Genomic DNA, 9853 nt, shown 5'->3' with positions numbered 1-9853 from the left:
GGGAGAAGGGAGTGTGGCCTGGCCCTCTCTTGGGGGGGGGGGTGAGTTCTTGCTTTCTGTCTCTCTCTTTTTGGCAAGCGCATGTGCCCCATGGAAAACTCTCTTAAAAAAGAAAAAGAAAAAAAAAAAAAAAAGACCAGATGTCTGTGTGTGTATGCTCAAAATCCCTAGAGGAGAGTGGAGAATGGAGAAGGGACTGCAATGTGGCCATGCTCCAGGGAGTGATTTCTCACCTTCCCTCTTTCTTTCTTTCTCTCCAGCAAGTGCATACACCCCATACCAAATTAAAAATAAAATAAAATGAAATATATAAATGTCTGTACTGGGTCTGTATTATAAGAACTATTTCCCAGTCAACTTTTGGGCACCTAGACACTAGACTCTGTTTTGAGCCGTTGTATTAGTTGCCAAAGCAAAATCCATAGGCAAAGATTTTTTATGAGCAAACATTAGGCTTAATTTAATAACAAAAAATTAATGATATATACATGCATATATTTTATTTACAGATCAAATTAGTTGATGGTCATTTCATCGTTCTTATGATATAAGACAACATTAAGATTCTATGTTATTAGTTCTCTAGGTCTTGTAGAATTCTCACCTAAGAGGAAAGTGAAAACTTAAGTTTTCACAGTATTTAACATTCATAAGACTTGTAAAAAAATTCCATAGTACTATGACTTTTAACTTCCTCATGGTTTATGTAAATATGAGGCTGTCTACAGCTGGGTATGTGTGAATTTTTTTCTTCACTCTATCTCTAAGAGGATTGTTTTTGAAAAATCATCTTTAATTTAGAGAAGCATTGTACATAAAAGAAGTGTATACATTGCCATCTGCTAAAAAGTGTCAGAAGGCTCCCCGTGGTGAAGCTCACAGCATCCCATGGTTTTCAACATCATTACTTGAGGGATTCGGCAAGGTTTCTCCTAAACACTGTCAGGGCTTTGCTGAACATTTGGCAGCATCGAGATTACTTTAAGCAGCTCATTTTGGTTATAGCCTGAAAAAGTTTTCTGTTTTTATGACATAGCCCCTTTCAGGGACAAGTGGGGTGGGAGGGTAACAGCTTGCCACTCCAGGGGAAAGAATGAGGTCTTATCTGAGATGCACTGGAGGGGTTCTGGAAGGTGAGACTCCCTGCTCTAAAATACATGACCCAGGAGTGAGGCAGCTTTAGAGATTTGCTTCTATAAGGAACTATACTCCAGAGAAAAGTGAAGAGTAGAAGGTAGAACGACTGGTGTGGTTTCCTGGATGTTCTCATCAACATCTGCTGTAATAGGATGATCACAGACGGAGTTGCCACCTGGACGCATTTCCACACACACATACCTCAGGCACAGCTAGCCTGGTCTTCCTCAAACACTATTTTTCTCATCCTTTATACAAAGGCCCTTCAAGATCTAAGTTTTCAAATCAAACCCTGTCAAGTCAGCCATTCAAGTTTTTTCTGAATTTACTTCTTCACCCCAATCCCAGTTCTCCCCATCACCTCCTTATTCTAGGATATGGTCCTTCTGATCCACATTGGGCTAACTCATCTGTACATACACCCTCTGCCATACGTCGAGGGCCCATCTATTCCATAACCCAGTCATTTTCACATTTTAAATCCGCAAATCCCTTTCAGAAAATGGAATTGTAGGTAGAAATCAGTGGTGTAAAATAGGGGTCCCCAGCCTTCCCACCAGGGACCAGCCTCACGGAAGAAGACAATCCCTCCATGAATAGGGGTGGAGGGTTGGTCCCAGGAAGACCCAAGCACAACACATCCATGTGCACCCCATTTTTACCACTACCACATTGTCATACACAATAAAACAATCCCACAATAATAAAATTCGTGCTCCCATTAGAGTATAATACCACTGCTGATCTGACAGGAGGTGGAGCCCAGGCAGAGATGGAAATGATGAGGAGTGGTGGCACACACAGACGAAGCTCACTCTCTAGCCTACTGCTCATTCCCACTGCACAGACTGGCACACTGGCACGAGTCCAAAGCTCAGTCCCAAACAGTCTACAGACCAACATTGGTCCATGGCCCAGGGTTTGGGGACCCTCAATGTAAAACTAGTAAAAGCAGAGCTATTTTATTTAAATAGAAATAAGAGGATGCTCATCTCTGTCTCCTACTGTCCCTTTTGCCATCCCTGCCATTTTATGGTGATAACTGAGTCACCTCATGCAGGTTTAGGTTCTACCAAACACATTTAAAAATCAATGGTCTAGGGTCAGCAGGTGGTACAGTGGGTACATTGTTGGACTCCAACATAACTGACCACGGTTCAAGTCCTGGACCTGGTGGCTTGAAAATCACCAGTGCATGTGCATGTATGCATGCCCAAGATCACAGGAGGAGAAGGGATTGTAGCCTGCCCATCCCCCCTCGGGGTGATTTCTCACTTTCCATCTGTCTATCTCTCTTTCTCTCTCTCTCCAGAGAGTGCATGTGCCCTATGACCAAAAACTCTTCCAAAAAAATATATCTGTGGTCTTATTTCTTTGTTTAGTAGCCTTTCCAAAGACTAATCACACTCCTTTCCTTTGTAAGTCCTACTTACTTAACGTAACGATTAATTCAGATCATCCTTTCACTCAGCAATCCTCCAATGCTTTGCTTTGTAGAATGGGACAGCAAGTGGAAAATGGCTGACTTGATATAAAACTTCCCAAAGAATAAAATGGCTTCACTTTATCCTTTTCTGCCAATCAACAACCCCTATAAACGTAGACAGTGGCTGGCACTACAAGAGTTCATAGAATAAGAAGGTGTAGCAGTACCCATAACCATTTTCCATGCTTCTATATCCTCTAATCTTTCAGTTTCCACCATAGAGTGAGGAAAAATGGTTTATATTAAGAGACACACAATGTCTCTTTTTCATAGCCTGGCTTGCTTCACTCAGCAGTAAGTCTTCCATATTCACCCACTTTCTGTGAAATGCCAGGGTCTTGTGTTTTAGTGATGTACTATGATGGAATGAAAATGAATTAAAATAATAAAAAACAGTGTAGAAATCACTTTTTCAAAAGTTTCACTTTCCACATTTTCTTGGATGTGAACAATTCTGGGCACCAAAGGCATCACTTTTTCTATCATCACTACATTACAATGCGAGTTGTGTTTGGGCATTTAAATCTTGGGCACTGTCTTAATCCCAATGAGATGTCTTGTAATTGATAAATATAAAAGTATATTGAATATCACCTTTTCAGCTACCATGGAGTCCAATGCTGGGGACAAAATCAAGCTAACTTCTCTACAATTTAAAGGAAACCACCAACATTAGGGTCCTCTCACGTGGCAGGCCTTACTAGATCAGTAAAATATCCTGAGTATTGCAATCCCATCCTTCACTTCAGCTATTCTACTACTGTAAATTTTAGCAATGAACTGGAGGAGGAGCAGAGAGACACAGTTATGATAATCAGTAGTAGGAACAGCCTTGTGAATATAATGTTTTGGGGTTATTTTTTTTTCTTCCTGAAAGCCAAGTGAAGGATCCTCAAAGAGCCACTTGTGACAAATGGGAGAAAGTACCTATAAGAACCAGACTCTGTACATCATCTTCAATTTAGACATGACTTAGGTAGTAGACTTACTGCTTTGGCCTTCATTTCTCTGAACTAAGGAAACATGAATTGAGATATGGGAAGGTGAAAAGTGAAGATAGAAAGCAATATACTTTCTCATTATTGGCTTTGGAAAGGAAGTCTGAATTTCCTCTGGGTTTAGTGGACACCAAGGAAGATATCTTGACTGGGACTATCTTGCTGGGTTGAAATCTGCTTGATGGGCAATAGAATACCAGAAGCAAGCAACTGCAAAGTGTACTGTCAACAACAGGCATGTGTCAGTGAGTAGGATGTGGAGGGAGATATGGAGATCTGAGAGGACCAAATGGCCCCACAGAAACTTACACATGCACCCCACATATCTGAGATCTTCACTAGTCAGCTAGACCTGGGAAGGGAAACAGCAATAACCTGGGGAAAAAATAAAATAAAAAAAGAACCACAGTCTTGGATATAAGTCAAGAGATGGACGTTCTGTTTTTTCTTGTGTCCTTTCTAAACTTGATCATCATAGGATTCGGGTCTTAGAAAGGGCCGGTTCAAATTCAAATTAGGGTATGTCTAATGCTACAGTAGCTCTACATTTAAGGGAGAAAAATAAGATGAAATATGGGAAGAGAATTAAAATAAGCTGGGCATAGATGAAAGGGTGTGGAAAACCACCAATCTTCCCAAAATGTCATTAAAGGATATTCAGGGTTGTTTAGGCAGAGTATAGTTAAACAGTGGTTGGAAAAATGAAATTGTTTCAAGTTAGTATTCCCACTGAGTCAAGGCTGCTCAGTAAAAAGTTGCCTATATTCATTTATGGTGAAAAGAAGTAAGCCAAACTGTAAACATTTTTTACACAAAAATTTTAAGAGAGCTCCAAAGCAACAAAAATCAATTTTCAGAGTTGCTACAGGCCATTGGTCTTGACCTTCTGTGTGTACACATTGACCACCTGTATACTACCACTCCACTTTGGACTCATAAACCATTGGCCGTTCTGAAACTTGTCTGTAAAAAAGAAGGATTTGTAAAAAGTGTATGAAGTAAATTCTTATTGATGACCTTTATTTCTGATCTGAGCTTTTAAACATATCATTTAAAAAGCTATATAGTTTTGGATAATTTTTTTATATTCCACATGCCATCTTTCTTTCTTTCTTTGGTTGGATGGCATGCGGACTTGCCAAAAACAGAGAGAGAAAGCATTCCCTGGTATGACATGGTCACACTGCAGTCCTTTCTTTCATTCTTCTTTCCCATGAAGATCCTGGGCATGCATGCATACTGAGCACAGTTTTCAAGCTGTTCAGGCCATGATTTGAATGGTGGCACCATTGTGCTATAGGGCCAGCTCCACATGTAAGTATTATTGACAGTTTTTTGTCTATCTTTCTAAAAATGTTCCATGTCTCTGTAAGCATGTAAATGAATGGATGTCTGTGCCTTCTTTTTAGCAAAAAATGACATTTTCCAGACACTGTCTTTTAAAACTTTTCATTTTTTTTATTAAAAATGTGTCTTAGACATGGTTTTATGTTAGTACACATTGATTTGCCTCAATTCTTTTCAACACTACATACTATTCTACCTTTTGCCTCCTACTTGAACAATTTCTCTTTTAATGGAGCTCTAGTTCAATTACATGCTTTGAAAACACATGCTATCCCATAATAAATCAATGATTATCCTGATACACATTCATCTACTTCTAAACAGAGAGTCTCATTTAATTGTGAATTTAGAAATGGATGTTGCAATAATATTCAGAATGCAGAATCTGAGATGTTACATGATACTAAAATACTTGAAAAGTAACCACAGAATATTATATCATGCTCAAGACAGCTGACACTATATCTGATTTTAGAACCCAACATTCTAACTCTCAAATTTGGCAGTTTATATATATAAGAAAAGCAAATGGTCTTCCAATGTAACCAGCACACCCCACAGCAGCATGCTTGATAGCGTGTCTTGAGTGTATGCACATGCCTCCTTAAACAAAGATACGGTGAGGGTGAGAATTAATAGGGTAAAATACACAAGCTCCTTATGACAGGTGATTGCAGGAGCTAACATAAACAGTGGGACCATTTCCTTCCTGATTCACTCAGGCTCCATGGATGACAAAGCAAAGGCACTGCTGCAAGGTTTATCTTTCATTTGTTTGTCATTTTTTCAAAGTAATCTCAATCTTTCCTGGTTAATCTGAGGTCAAGATACCTTCTGTTTTAACAAACACGGGTAAAGGGCAGAGAACGCTACTACCGAGGCCGTGTCTAAGCTGCCTTTAAAATCGGAGACCGTGTGTATTTTTTTCCTCTAAGATAAATGTTCCTGTCAGCATGAAACTCTTATTCTGGTTTTAAGCCACTCATCACCCTCTGTGACCACTACTCCTGCCCGCTCAATCTGATCATTCACCTGGACCTGGAGGCACCCCTGACAGAAGTGTGGCCCTCCCTGGAAGAAAACTGTGTTGAAAGTGGTGTTTATCCAAGGGCTGTTTATACTTAGTAGTATAAGTTGAGAAACCTCCTAACAGAAGCCCCTCTTCTCAGAGGTGTGTCTATGAGTGTACACGTATGTATAAAAAGACGTTCCAGTTTTCAATAAACTGTTTACTGTTCAAACATTAAATAAACGTAGAACTGTTTTAATCAGCTGAACAAATATTTAATGTACACTCCAACATAAGAGCTGTGTTTAAAAATATCCTCTATGCTGCTAAGACATGGGGAATTTATGGAAACTAGTGACCTAAAAGGTAAAACAAACATTCAAGGGGGGGAAAAAGTATGTAATTTAAAATTTAAACTAATACCCTCTCTTTTTTTATTAGCATCCAGTATCATTTTACCTCTGTAGTTTGTGTGTGTGTGTGTGTGTGTGTGTGTGTGTGTATGCACGTACACACGCACTAAATCCTGGAAATTGCTACTTGGATTACAAATATATGTATGTTTTCTAGAACCACTAGTGGTAGGGTGACTACCAAATTAATTTCCAGTAAATTGTTATGAGAAGGTAAAACACAGCAAAGTTCATGTTCTGTCTGGGACTGTGTTTCTTGGAGTGAATGTTTGTTTGCTCTTCAGGTCCAGCACTGAGGTCATTCATGACAGGAAGATCTGAGATTCTATCCACAGCTGTTCAGAGGGATTGTCTAAAACACTGACAGGAAATGCTTAGTTCTTAGAAAATACTTAATCCATACTAGATTCTCTGTAAATATCACAGAAATTTGGCAGAACATGCATATTTTTTAGATAAATAATCTCTTACAAAAATACAGGGGAAACACCTTTAATAAAGTAGATGCAATTCTTTTTCACTAATTGCACTTTTAGTTGTATCTGTGAAGAACAATGGGAAATAAGAGTGTGTGTTTTTCAACTCATACTGTCCTGCTGTTCCTACCTGTTTAATCTGGTGAGCAGACCTCTAACTAAGGGTATCTTTTCTGTCCAAATTGATTCAGAACCTGCCATTCTTGGTTGAGGATAGCATTCATAGGTTTTTAGTTTTTGTTATGGTTTACAATAATCATTACATGTAAAACTTGAAGTTGAAGTTTTCAAATGACTTTAGTTTTCACCATTTCTTTCTCTTTCGTTGTTAATTTGCTAGAGAGAGACAAAGACAGAGAGAGAGAGGGACAGTGAGGAAGAACCACCTAGGGAGGACGGTCACATTGCAGTCCCTTCTGTTCCATTCTCTTCTTGAGATATTGGACACACACATGTGCCTGGTGTGTTTTCCAAGCCACCAGATTCAGGACTTGAATATTGAGTTGACCACGTGGGATGCAGCTCCCCTAACCACCACAACACTGGCTGGCCCTGTTCTCACCAATTCTTTGGATCTTGGCACCACCCACAGGTTTATTAAGAATGTTTCTTGCCATTGATTCGAAACTAAATGCTTTCATTTTTGCTGGAAACCAAGTCCTATCTGGCTTCCTCTCTAGTTCAGTAACAATTCATCCTGTGTCCATAATCACTGACAAGTCATCGTGTTTCTGAGAAGACTAGGAAAAGAACACTTCAGAGCCCGAGTTCAGCTGTTCATAACCATAATGAAGAGGAACTGGAAGCTGTGAATTATACAGAGAAGAAAGGAAAGGAAGCTACTTAGCAATCAGAAGAAACACCGTGTTTATGAGATCATTAGAAACCCATTTGAAGTGCTTTCTCCTAACTGGCTTTAGCGAAAAGGAAGTTGTTAACTTAAGTCAAGGAATACAACCTGATACCCACATGATGACGAAGTAATTAATGCATTTTAATGCCATAATGAAATAGTTGGAAATTATAAAAATGGAGCTTCTAAATTTAGGGCTGCTTTTCTATGAGGGGGCTTTGATGTCTGTGCTGTCAGGCAAAGCCGGTTCTCATGTCAACAGAAAGATGGTGTACCTGGCAACGGATCCACAGGCACAATGCAAATATACCTGCCCTCCTTCTCAACGACCTCTGAAATAACTACTGTATTTGAGCTGGAAAAAAATAGGAAATTAGAATGTTTTCTTACTTAGCTTCAGGTAGAACCTTGACAATAGCAATCTCTGAAGCACCATGAAAAATGTATGGTATTTCCCACTGTGTTTTTAGACATACAATACATAAATACAGAGATAGCAATAAAAAGGGTCTCCATACTGATGGGGCTTAATTCAGGCTATTTTTCTCTCACTCTTCTTACCTTGCAACACCTGATTCGAGGGTACAGTATTAACATATCATCATACTGAGGGGGCTTAATTCAGCTTATTTTCCTTTTCCATCCCAGCTCTCTGTACTTGATGTGTGGGTGAGTATTAACATGCCATCCACATAATGAGGGCCTGCCTGGACAGAATAAGAGCCATAGAGAGAGATTCTTCATGCGCTTTTCAGTCCTTGGATTTTTACCTACCAGCCTAGAGAATAGAATTAGATGCTATTCAATATTTACATTAGTAATTTCCTGGTTTTAAAATTCATTGCAAAACAATACGACTTCAGGTTTTCCCTCTGCCCTGCTGTTTTATTTAGTGTTATCATTTCACTCCTCTCCATACAGCAAGCCATAGGTGTAAGACAGCCCATTCATCTATTAACAATTATTATCATTATAAATTGCATTTCCTTTGGTTTCTTATTTTCTAATCAGTCTTGAATTTAAGGCAATTCAGGACACAAAAAGAGGACTAAGCAAAATCTGCTATGCATGGGAAAGATCCACATTCTCCAGCCCAGGGTCCTTCCTTGAAGGCAGGGAGGCAGGCTTACCCTAGAAGGCAACAACTCACCTGCATTGCCCCAGGAGTTAAGAGCACCGTGTTCACTGTGGGACCATGACCACTAACTGGGAATCCTAACCCAACACACCCAGACAGCTACACAATTGCTCAGCCCGAGTGGAGATTGGGAGAAAACCACATGCTTAACTGTGTGACCACGTCTTACTTTAGAACTCAACACATTACAGATAGAGATGTTCTTCCTGACATTCCAGGCATTTCCCAGACAGGCTTGGGCAGCTTATGTAAATTTTCCCAGGACTGTCCCAGAATGTGCCTTCATAGACCCATACCTGCCCACTCCACTGCCTGTGGTCAGGTTTGCTCAGCAAATGCCCTACTATCCAAACAGAGTGGGTTTCTGATCAGAAGAAAGTGTCACCACATGCTGGTAAGCACAAACAAAGCACCCCACATGGCCCCTTTCTTCTGCAGGGCAGTGTAAATTCAAGGGTCAGCAGTCAGGAGGAAGATCACCAAACAAACGGAAGCTGTGTTTGCTCCACCATGAAACACAAGCAGCACATGTCTCAGGGAGGATTTACTGTAGCGTGTCCAAAATAAACGGACACGGGTGAGTGGGAGGGGTGGGGTGGTGCTCCTACTTCAAAGGCTCCTCCCAGCTGCTCCTGGAGCAAGAGACTCCTTCAGGATTTCTCCTCCCAAGAAAGCACTTAGGAGCTTGCCATTTCTGGATTAACTGTCTTTATCTATGTGAAACTGGATGAGACGACAGTACTTCTGTTTGTTTTCTGTTGATGTTAAACAGATGCTTGGGCTTGCACAGAAGTACAGACCCAGCTCAAGATGAGTGAGCAACAGGAATATAGTCACTGTCGAGCCAATATGAAGAGAATGAACTTGCCTATTATTTTGCACATGTGTTTGATATTTTCACTTGCCTTAATGCCCATCTTCCCAAAGTTTCAAACTATACCTACCTTTGGCTCTGTGCAGTAACTAAGAAGTCCCTTCCTCCACAGACAATGACGT

This window comes from Tupaia chinensis, unplaced genomic scaffold (assembly GCF_000334495.1).
Source record: "Tupaia chinensis unplaced genomic scaffold, TupChi_1.0 Scaffold000147_1, whole genome shotgun sequence".
Taxonomy (NCBI): domain Eukaryota; kingdom Metazoa; phylum Chordata; class Mammalia; order Scandentia; family Tupaiidae; genus Tupaia; species Tupaia belangeri.
Note: the sequence above shows the minus strand (reverse complement) of the source record.